Source organism: Poecilia reticulata, linkage group LG10 (genome assembly GCF_000633615.1).
Source record: "Poecilia reticulata strain Guanapo linkage group LG10, Guppy_female_1.0+MT, whole genome shotgun sequence".
Lineage (NCBI taxonomy): Eukaryota > Metazoa > Chordata > Actinopteri > Cyprinodontiformes > Poeciliidae > Poecilia > Poecilia reticulata.
The window spans coordinates 27760520-27773023 of NC_024340.1; positions in this window are offsets into that span (position 1 = coordinate 27760520).

Sequence of the window (12504 nt, forward strand, 5' to 3'; positions counted from 1 at the left end):
CCTAGTTAAGAATGTAATAGAATAAAATTCCAGGAAATAATGCCATTAGGTGTGGCCGTCAATTAATGTTGAATGAAATCATGTGTATGACTGCAAATATTGTGACTGGGATGGGGAGCAGAAATTTCCTCACTGAACCCATAAAGGGATTTTAGGAGTCAGTTTTTATACTGGGTGTTGCTAATGTAACCCAGCTACACGCACACACGCACACACACACACACACACACACACACACACATCATGAATGAGTTTCTGAAATATACATTTATTTAACACAAACTGAGGGTAAAAGTCAAAGTTTCTAATATGAAGTGTGAAAGTCAGTTCTGTAATGTGCATAAAAATAATCAACAAAGCAAAAGGCAGCAGATGAATAAATTATTAGAAATGTTTTGAAGCGCTATGTTTGTATTTGTATTTGTGTTTTAAAATCTTATATTATTTCTCATTTGGTTTTATTTTGCTAGAAAGGAAACAAATATTTCTGTCGTTTTTGGAAAAAATCTCATTTTTTACTCACTAAGACTTTGTTCATTAAACAAAGACAGATTTTAAATAATTAATCAGTAGCTTAACAGCATTATTAACAAATAACCATGACATAAAACAGGTCAGACTCCTGCTACACCTTTGAGTTTCTTCATCAACCAGCAGTTTGTAAATATATTTGCTTCCTATTCGCAGCAGCTCTCAGCAGAATCATAACAACTGCAGCTCTGGCCTCCGTTTGACTCCTCAAGAGCCTTTTATGGTTTTGGACTTGGGTTTAGCTTCATGTGGTTTAGGGCCTTGTAAAGGCATTCCCTAAATTTCTCCATCCTATCTCAAGTCTTTTGAAGCATCTAACATTCCCTCCAGGATGTTGTAATGTTTTTTTTGTTATTGTTATGGCCTAAAAGTACTGATTTTGAGGCACCTTTTTCAAAAAGTTGCAAATTTTTTGCTGCTGGTTTAATATCTCCTCTTTGCTCTTTCTATTGTGACAATAAAGATTTATGTTGAAGAGCTGAGCTCCAGGACTTTTGGCCAGCTAGTTTTACCGCTTTATGTGCTGTACAATGGCTGCTGGAAAAGACAAGTTGTTACCATTCCGAAACCACTTGCTGCATTCTTGTTGGTTGTTCAGGAGACTCTACTTTTGCTATTCAAAGATTTTATACGGTTGTATAATTGCACATCTGTTTGCAGCTATTTTTACATATCAGTTTAAATGTTGTTAATGAGCTAAAGGGTGTTACTAGCAGCCACTTATTTGGATTTAAAGTAACAAGAGGCCTTAAAGCAGCTAATTCTGAAACAAACTCAAAATAGGCAAATATCTAAGACTGACTTTCTGCAAAAATGTAATGAACATGTTTTGTTTAGCCCATAAACCTATCCTAACCTGCTCAAGGAAGAAAAACAGATCACCTTTAAAATTATTTGAGAACCATTTTCTTTCCACTTTACCGTTTTGCACCTCTTTGTATTGCCGTATCACTTGAAAACCTAAAATAAATACATGAAACTTTGCGGTTGCAATGTGAAAAACTGTAGAGAAGTTCAAGGAGTGTGAATAATTTTGACAGGCACAGCAAAAGATGCGGTTCAGCACATAGAGCTGGAAGGAAACTGGTCTGACAGTGGTTCAGAAATGCAAACAAGTGTGTATTTGAGTCCTGACGGAGGCAAGACGCCGACACATGGCTGACCCCTGCCTGGCATGTGGTGGCAGCTTATTTTACAACCCGCGGGGGTCACTGAGGGGTGATTCATGGTGTGTGGTAGGAGGGATGAGTCCCAGACGGCTGCTGAAGCCGCTCGGACCGTCGAGCGTACAGGTGAAGCGCAGAGACCAGGTCGTCTGAAAACAGCCTGTTTTTACTGCTGCGTGAAGCCTGATACCAACAGCCTGAAAGACAGATGTGTTTTACACCGAGCAATATTCTTCCCACTTTCAGTGTTTACACTGGACGGCTACGTTGAGTGACATCAGGGCGGACATTTCCCTTTTTTTACATGCTCAGCTTTGCCAGTTTTCATGCTAAATTTTGAGAAATAGCTGACCTGACGGATGAGGGTGAAAGCTGTAATTTGGTTTCAGCTTTTAAAAGGAGTCTTTGAGATTAGTTTTTTTTCTTCTTTCAACCATATCATAAATTATAAAAACAAGGATAAAAGTTCAGCTTTTCAGTCCAGGTGATGATTGAAGGATTCCCATTAGGTGCAAACCCGGAGGAACCGCAACAGTTTCAGATTTCTGTGAAAACCTGTTCTTCATGCAAAGCTGAAGGCAACAATTTAACATCCAGTTTAATTGAGTTTCAATTCAAAACATCTTATTTTCAATATAAATCTATGACTTCTCTGACAGCCGACGTAGCGAGTCCAGGTCCTTTCAGCTTTTCCTATTTCTATTCATTTTCTTCCAGATATTCGGTGAATTAAAGCAGACAAATATAAAATTAGAAAAACATAAATCAGTGTTTCCCTCTCACCAAAATATGATATTTCTCATCAGAAAAGCCATTTCGGGGTTTGTCGTCTTCTGCAAGAACCTGGAAAAGTGTTTCGAAAGATGTTGGAAAAAATATATATATCAGACGTCTGTAATTTTGAGGCTCCAGCACATTTTAAAAGTTTCTCCAGAACCAAGTTTTTCAGGTCTCAGTCCTTTTTTAGCTGATTGGTAAAAACAAAAACAAACAAACAAAAACTTATGTTTGTTTTTACAGCAGCCAGATTATAAATAGAAAACCTGAAAACAGACAGTAAAAAAGATAGATGGACGGACGGATGGAAAAATCGATGGGTGGATGAATGGATGGTTCGTGTACTTTCTCTTCTTGTTTCATTAAAAACTAATTGAGTGATATAAAGTTCTGTTTTCTAGCCAAAATGTTTCCTTCACATCTTGCGGTTTCTGAACGTTGCTCACTCGGAGAAACTGAGAGTCTCTGAATCAGATGGCTGCATTTCCAGTCGCTGTTTAAAACCCGTCAGTCTGTATCTTCCATTAAAAACAACTTTTATTTTTACATAAAAGTACATTTCCATGTTTCCTGACTATTCCTCTCACACTGACGGAGGAGATTCAGATCCGGTATCATGACAGCCGCCTTTGTTTCTGATTGCATTTGTCACGGTCAAAATGATATTTTCCCTAAATATAAAACCAGTAAGATTTCAGGTCGTGCTGCTGGCACCAGCTGAGCTATGCAGGGTGCACGGGGTTGTAAACATTTCCTTTTCAGGTTTTGTCTGCAGCAGCTGCAATCTATTTTCTCTCAGACCTGAAATGCCTTTTCTGTGCCAAGGCTTTTTTCCTCCATTTTCCATCTCTGCTCCGTTTTTTAAAGTTAACTTCCTCCGTGTCAGGCATCCAGCTTTTTATTTGGCAACTTGAAAGGCAAAAGAAGAGAGGCCACAGAGGATCCCAGGAAGAATCTCTGAGGTTTTTGTCAGACATCATTAGTACCTTTCTTTCTCCATTTAATCTTTAAAGCAGCAGTTAAACTGCGACTGCCTGTGTGATCATGTCGTTTGGACGTCACCATGTGAATCCATGTTTAATAGTCTTAGAGTTAAACCTCACTGAACCCAAGAAGCTAATTTGTGCTTTAATTTTTCCTAATATTTACTAAAAAACTTTATATACACAAGCAGTAACTCTGCAATCCTCCATAATTATATGAAACTTTCAGATTTGCTAGCATGATAAATCGGAAACTTTCAGGTTTAGACTGAAAAATGTCCAAATGTAACATTTCCGCTAAGTCGTGTGTCTTTTATTTCTCTTTCTGCCTGTGTTCCTGAAGAGCGCCCTGCCACTGGAGGGCTCTCTTGCACCAGGATTGGCGGGTCGGTGAAAGCCCATTTGGCACGCAGTGGTACATCTTTCAAATGTGTCTTCAATTAGTGGGCTGCAGTCAACACCATCGTCTGACTTGGAATGTCAGCTGAATGGAAGATAACCTCCTTGGTTTTTCTTTTATCTCGCCATAAAAACCCCAGTGAGCGACAGTGCAGGGTTGTATACGTCCCCCTCACATTTGCTGAGCAGATTCAGAGTTAGAGATAGCAAAAAAAGCCACTTCTGAGAGATACTTTTCAGTTTTCACTTCAGTTCGGATGTGAATCATTGGGGTTTGATTGAGCAGTTTTGCAGGGGAAGTTTCCTGTTTCAGTGCTGCAGTAGATACACAGGAAGCCTTCTTGGAGGAAAGTGGACAGGTGAAGATTTTACAGCAGCAGGGAGCAAAAAATGTGTCACTGATTGACCAGTTTGGGATTGAAGAGTTACATAATACATCCTGAAGTTAAGCACCATGCAAAGTGTAATATCTGCAAGAATGGTAAGTTTTCGGGTTAAATTCAATTCATACATCTGGCATACTTAGGTTTAGTGTATAATCTTTTTTCAGTTTCTTACTGGAAGTGGCATTAAAGGGGAATTTTTATACGTATATATCAATGCAAAGTTGGCACTTTTAATTGACTTTTAATGCAACTTTTAGAGCAACTTTGCATTAAAAGTGTGATTATTTACTGAATGACACTTCATGACAACCGTCATAAACATTCATAAAGACTTCTTTATGTTCATGACAGATGTTATGTAATGTTTATAACAGTGTCATGTCAGCCGTATGCACACCCTTTCAAATAAAGTGTTACCTATCAATATATATCAAATATGACTTAAAAGAAATTTTACTTTGTAATTTAACACCTTGAAATTGGTTCTCCGTCTTTAAAAAGTATTTTCTGACACTCTGCCTTCAGGAAGTCAACATCACATTGCTCCTCTTTTAACAGCGTTTTTACCAGCGTTGTACTGAGAAGTAGCTCCTCTAGCGACTCAGCAGATGAGCAGTTCCACCAGGTATTTGCTAATTGCTGCTGGCTAGTCTGAAGGAGCTGAGAGGGGGAGTTTCAGGGATGTGGAAGCTCGGAAACTTGTAAACTGCAGCTCAGAGGAGGAGCTTCGCCTCGAAGGCGGAGCCTAGGTCCACCCAGGTTGAACGGTTGCCATGGAGATTACAGGATTTCTCAAACATGCATGAAAGAATCAAAGCAACAGTCCAGGTATGTTTTAGATGCGTGACTGACATTATAGTCACGCATCAGAATAACAACCAGGAGAGTTAAAAAGTGAAATTAAAATTAAGATAACAAACATACAATAATTATTAGCTTGTATTGCTAATAGCAGTTAGCTGCCTGCACAACTATTAGCAGATCCTACTGTTTTCCAGTCACAACTCAGCTGTGACGTAAATTTGATCGCCGTCTTTCCTAAACAAACCGAATGCAGTATTAGCATTTCCAGAGCCGGCCGAGCAGGAACAATTAAATATTTAACTTTAATATTTGTAAATATTAAAGCAGGGCTCCAGAAACTAAACAACACTAAACTAAATGCAGTTAAAGGCCAAAGCATTAATCAAAAAACTGAATCCAGGTAGCAAAACGTATTAAAACTGAATGAAGAACAAACAATGGAAAATAAAAACGAGAAGCTAAGCAACAAAAATTTGACCACAGCCTACAATGGGAACAAAACAAGTGATTATCAGCCAAAAATAAAGAACAGGGAGTACATCAAAAAAACCACAAACACACAACTATGTTTGTTTTATGAAAACATAATTATCTGTACCAACATGGTATGCCGGCTGTGATGCACTGAACATATAAATGCACAAGCAACAGGAACACACTCTTCCCATCTTACACACCTCTTTCCTGAACTCCAATGTAATGTTATTGTAAAGTTTCCCACCTGTCTGCAGCTGTCAGCAGGGTGTTCCTACTATGGCTACCTCCCACTACCATGTGTCCTCTGTTAGCGCACACACACACATGCACACACCCACACACACGCACACACACACACAGAAACGGTAGCAGGGGCCTCCATGATCAGGCACATGATGACCGAGTCACGCAGCGCAGGAAAGAAGCCAAACCTTACAACTTTCAGCAAATAATAATGCAATCTGGCTGGGAAAACGTGCGTTAAATACACTTTCCGGCCACAGAACATCTTTGTGGTTTGAAAAATAAAATTGAAATTGGATTTACCACAATGGCTGAAGTTTCAAACAGTGAAATTATTAAAATAGAGGTTACTGAAAACACTGAGGCAATGAAAACGTCGATACAAGCCAAAAATTGATCAATTAAACAACTAGAGTAAATTTTTAAACGAGTGAAACAGCAGAATAGTAACATTTATCAGTTATTTTAATGAACTAAATCAGTGTTTCTAAACCTTTGAGGGCCAGATTCTTTACCATTTCCATTAAATAAGATGCAGGCCAATTGCACTGATGTTTTATTATTTATATTATTATTGTCATTATTGTTGCTGTAATTATTCTTGTTGTTTCTCCATCATCAAAAAAATATTTTAAAAAGATCAGATTTATTAGTTTTCTAGGGAACAAAAGTGTGAAAAGAAACTTTATAAACAGGTGTTTAAAAGACGTTCAGGCCTAATTTCAATTCAAACTTCAATGATAAACAGCAGCTAGTCAGTTCTTTTCTTGCACCAATTTCTCATGTTACGAGTCTTACAACAATACCAGTTTAAAGTTTGAACTACTTGTTGTCTGCCTCATTAAAACATGCATGATTCTACAACTGCATCCATTGTAAGTTTATTTCCCTGCAGTGTGGTGATGCTTTTCAGCTTCCATCCATCCATCCATTTTCTTTACACCCTTGTCCCTCAGTGGAGTTTGGAGGATTGCTGGTGCCTCTCCAGCTAACGTTCCGGGCGAGAGGAGGGCTCACCTGGACAGGTCACCAGTCTGTCGTAGGGCAACACAGAGACACACAGAACACACAACCATGCAMACACACACACACACTCACACTTAGGGGCAATTTAGACAGACCAATTAACCTGACAGTCATGTTTTTGGACTGTGGGAGGAAACCGGAGTACCCGGAGAAAACCCACGCATGCACAGGGAGAACATGCAAACTCCATGCAGAAAGACCGGGGCCGGGAATCGAACCCAGAACCTTCTTGCTGCAAGGCAACAGCTCTACCAACTGCGCCACTGTTCAGCTTACCAAGCTAAATTTCCTTTCGATAATTAATAGGCACTATGGAAAATCTCAAAATATGGAAATTTTCTGTGAATAATTTCCCCATAAAAATCCACAAACTACTCCAAAAGCAGGAACGTGTCTATAGCACTGAGCATTCTGGGTAATGAAAGATCTATTCAGTCTAGTTCTATGCTTTGTGCTGTAAAGCGGAGTCATGCTGTTATTTAGAAGTCCTAATTGGACTTTCTGAACCACTTGAGGTTTGTTGCAGTTTATTTTTGACATGTTTGACCAAGGTTGTCAGCCTGTTGTTCTTTATTAGTTATTTTACATTGGCTAATAGCATTGACTGAACAAATTAAAGTTGTTTTTGCATGTCTGACCAAGCATGTGAAGCCCTTGTTGTATTTATGGGTGCTGTTCTTGTGCAGAGTTATCAAATATATTTATAATTTAATGTATACATTTGCACTGCAAAAACACAAAATCGTAAAGTATTTATCTTCTAGTTTCGAGTTCAAATATTTTATTACAGTTGAAATAAGATGAAACTAACTTACAAGTAACTTTTAAGCAACATATAAGAGTTTGCTTTAAGTCAATAATTCCTTAATATGAACGAAAAAGTACACTGGCAAATTATTTCACTTGTAACATGAGAAAAAAATTTTATATGTCAAAATGAACTTTTTCACCAATAGTAAGGAATTATTGACTTAAAACAAATGCATATATCTTACTTAAAAGTTACTTGTAAGTTAGTTTTGTGTAATTTCAAGTATTAAGACTTTTACACTAGAAATTAGACCAAAACTACTTGGTTAGACTTTGTTTTTTTGCAGTGTGTGTTTAAAAACCGAAACGTTTTATTCTGCACTGTTTTTCTGCATCGTCCATCATTAAAGATATCGGTACAGGCATCGGAAGTGAAAAACGTGGATTGGTGCATCTCTAAATGTTCCTTTGCAGGGATCCGCTGGCTGATGTTTTCTTCATTCCTTAGTTTGGGTTGCTGTGCTGAAGCTTGTTTTCCTGCTGTACTCAGATTAAGTGTTTCTGGACAGGAGCGTCAACTGAAGGCCTCCAATGTAAATGGAAAAAATCTGTGTTGAAGCTCCCTGCATTTATATGCGTGACTGTGTGTGCACTGGATCCCAGTTGTGAGTGCATCTGCATGTGCATGTATATACAATATATTCTCATTGTGTGTGAGTAAATCCTTTTCCACTTGCTCCCTGACATCTCTGCCAAGCAGACGGGGTGACATGGGAATTGAACCATCTGCTTCTTTTCTCCCGCCGGACCGATCGCCAAGCAGCCAGTAACTCGCTCCAGCTGCTTGGGAATGGAAAAGAAGATCCCGAGGCGTTCCAAAACGAATGGCAACCGCAGTACAAAAGAATGAAGGACCCGGAAAAAAACCAAGAGTGACATGAGACGAGGCAGATGCGAGACTTTCTCCAAGCTGCCCATTTAACCTCCTTTCAGTGAATCACAAACTGGCAAGAGCTGACCAGAGAAAACATAACCACCGAAGGCTGAATGGCAGGTCCGACCTGTTCTCCGTGTCACGACTGTCAGAAACACAGCAGGCTCACAATTACTGGGAGAAACGGAGAGTGAGATGAGATAAAGGCCATAAAATTGAGAAAAATCATGTCATTGTTTCAGCAGCAGAGATTTGCATGAGCTGAGAGGGACATAAAGGATTTGGAAAATTAAAAATATTCTTTTCTTTGTCAGCAGAGCAGAAACTCTTCATCATATCCTGAAGCATATTGATTCCAGGTAATAATCCAAATTTCTGTGATATTTACTGACACATTTCTCCATTAGATGTCACTGGAAAAACCTTTTCCACCTCACTCTATACATTTAAATGGTTTTCATTGCAAATTTAATATGATATTCCAACTAAAACGAGTATGCAGCAGTGAAGAATGATTTGCTGAATAATTTACAAATAAAAAGCTGAAAAGTGTGGTGTGCATTTGGATTAAAATCCCATTACTTTGATGCCCCCTTAACAAAATCCAGCACAATTAGTTCTTTAGGCCATGCATTTAGTAAAATAAAATATAGATAAAGACATTCTGTGAATCCCTCAGAGGTTTTTAGGGAACATTAGTGAACAAAAAGCTTCATAAAGACTCAGAGACACAGCAGACTGTTCTGTGAGACGTTTTAAATTAATTTAAATTAAGTTAAACTGCATTCATCTCTGCAGAATAAGAAAACTTTAAGTTGCTAGATGTGCAAAGCTAATTGAGCCTGAAAGCTGTAACTCCAGCAGAGAGTGACTCTGGACGTTATTGACTCAGCAGGATTTAATAAAAATTCATTCCAGACCCTGTATCCTCTTCTTTCCTCTTCAAAAGTGTGCACTACTTAACACATAAAATCTCATTAAAACACAACAAAGTGACGAAGTGAGCAAAAGGGCTGCTGGCAGTTCAGAATGCAACTGTCTTCAGTTATTTTTATATTTTTTACTTTGAACACTGAAGCCTCTAAATATGCTGAACTTATCTTTTATTATTGGCACAAAAAGATGAGAAACAACCCACAAGCTGCTGCAGCTGGACGAACAGAGCACAGAAAGAGAAGAGCAGGACAGCAGAGGATTCAGGGAAGCGGAGATGCTGTGAAAACAGTTGATGCAAGGCTGTCAAAACAAGCAGCTGTGAGCAAACCCCAGATTACAGCGACCGAGAAGCGGATACATGAAGAATTATTACAGTAAGAAAGACCTGCACGGCGCTGGACAGCATCTATTACAGTTTATATCTAAAGTTTCTCATGATGCTTCATCATAATGATGAGTTCTGTAGCGCTGGTTTGTGTGACAGAGAAGGGCCATACTAAGACAAAATATTAAATTACGAGGATAAAGTCATAATATTACGAGAATTAAAAAGTACAAGTCAAAATAATATAAGAGAAAAATAATAATATGAGAATAAAGTCTTAATATTTCAAGATAAAATTCATAGTATTATGACAATAAAGTCATTATATTATAAGAAGTCTTACAAGAATAGAGTCGTAATAATAAGACAATAAAAGTCATAGTATTTTGAGAATTAAGTTAAAATAATATGAGAACAAAGCTGTAATAATGCAAGAATAAAGTCACAATATAATGAGAATAAAGTCATATTATGAGAAGTCGTATGAGAATAAAGTCGAAATAAGACGTAAAAAAACTCATAATAATAAGACAATTAAAGTCATAGTGTTATGAAAATAAAGTCCAAGTAATATAAGAATAAAGTTGTATTAGTACAACTTCATCTGTTTATAATTTTATTTTTCATATTTTCCTAGCGTGGCGCTAATACAAAATAGTTCTGTGTGACTAAAAGAAGAGAAAATGCTAAATGTTACGTATCATGAGCTCCAGGACGCATGTTTAGATTTTATTTATCCATCCCCAAGAAGTAAGTGGCCTGGATGAGGATCTGAGCCTCCAACCGTCTTGTAAACAACATCCTCCTTGTTTGACTTTGCTTTGTAATCAGGCTGTAAATTTATTCCATAAGATGAATCTTCAGTGTGGCAACGCTTGACACAAAACGTTAAGGCAGGAACGAAGAACATTTTCAGAACCAGGCAGCAACTACATGATAATAAATCTGCTGAAATGTTTCCTGGCTACAAGATGTTCCTAAGCGATTGCAAGTGCTTGGACGCAGTCGCGCCTTCGCCGAGGCCAAAAAACGTCGATCCACGTGTCCCTGCCGCAGGCGAGTCATCGGCCGCTGACGCCTGAAGCATGAATTTCCAAACATAAGGAACATATTTTAATATTTTTTAGCACGGCTGCTGTGTATCCATTAAATTGCCTTCGAGCTCTGGTCCAAAGTACTTCAGGACCGCAAGCGCCTCGAAGAAAAACAGCCCTGAGAGAAGGAATATCTATTCATCTGCAGGCCAAGACATTTTTGGTGTCACGCTCGCTGCTTTTTTCCTCCCTTTTCATTAATCCGACATGGTCTCAACTTTTAAAAGTAGATATTTTTCCTCCAGGTGTTTCCATTGTCGATTAACCCTCATGGATTGGTGTCAAGGAGTGGCAATTGACTCCTGTTCCCCAGACGAGCTGGAAAACGCCTGGCTGGAAAACAGAAGAAGAGGCTTCTGGGTGTGAAGGTGGCAGCTGGAAATCTGGAGGTTGAGCTGCACCAGGCATGAAGTTGGTTTTACACAATAAATCAAAGGATTCTGCCCTCCTTTCTGTAATTTTGGAAACCAGTTTACTCATAATTGTCGCAAATGGTTCCACTTTGATGCTTGTTGGGTTACACAAAACATCAAGATGCAAACATTAAAACCTTTTCTTTATCTTAAATTCCTGAGAAAAATGTACAAGAAAAGGAAAAAAAAGCTACTTTCAGACATGAAGTCTAACTGCAGCACATGTGGACTCTGTCCAGAACTCTTCAAGGAAATTTTTGTTGAGAAAACATGAACATGAAATCAGATTACAAAGCCGTGTGCAGAGAATGTAATTTCCCAAATCTCTTCAACCATCTCTAATCTTCAGTTTGCTGTTGTTTGCTGTTTAAATGCTGAGGGCTGCATTTAAACACAACGGACATCAACATATGCAGAGTTTAAAACAAACATTATGAAGACTCATGAACAGGTCGGGCAAAAGTTGTGGAACATCGAATAAGGAGAATATCAGCCGGAGAAGAAGTCAAACGTTGCCATGGTAACTCAAAACATGTGACACATATTTGGATTCCTTTAGCGTTAATAAATGTAATCGTTATTTGATAATTGTATTTTACAACGGAGTGCTAGGTCCAAGCCAAGAAAAAAAAAAATTAACAAGGAAAGTCGTAGTATTTTGAGAAAAAGTTGTACAGATGTGTGAATAAATTTATCAAGAATAAATCACAGGTGAATAAAATCTCAATAGTTTGACAGAATAGTCAAATAACATGAGAATAAAGTAATAATGAGAATAAATGTATACGGGAATAAAGTGATATTGCCAGAATAAAGTAATTTTATGATTACAATAATAAAATCATAATATTACAAGAATCGTAATATTAGTTTCGTAAGTCATATGAGAATAAAATTGCAACAACATAAGAATAAAATCATGACATTACAAGAAAAAAATCAAAATAATATGAAAATAAACTCATAATATTATGAGAATAAATGTGCAAGAGATAAAGTGATATTACCTGAATAAACTCATAATATTATGAGAATATTGTAGTATTGTGAGAATAGTGTCATAATAATACAAGAACATTCTTTAATTGTAAGAATGTAAGAATAAAGTCAAAAAAATTTACCAGAAGAAATTTGTAAGTTTATGAGAATCCAACACAATAAAGAATCTCACAACTGAGGATTGTTACACTACGACTCCATTCAAGGATTTCATATTTAATCAGGTTATATTTGTTTAATGTTAACATTTATTTGATAATC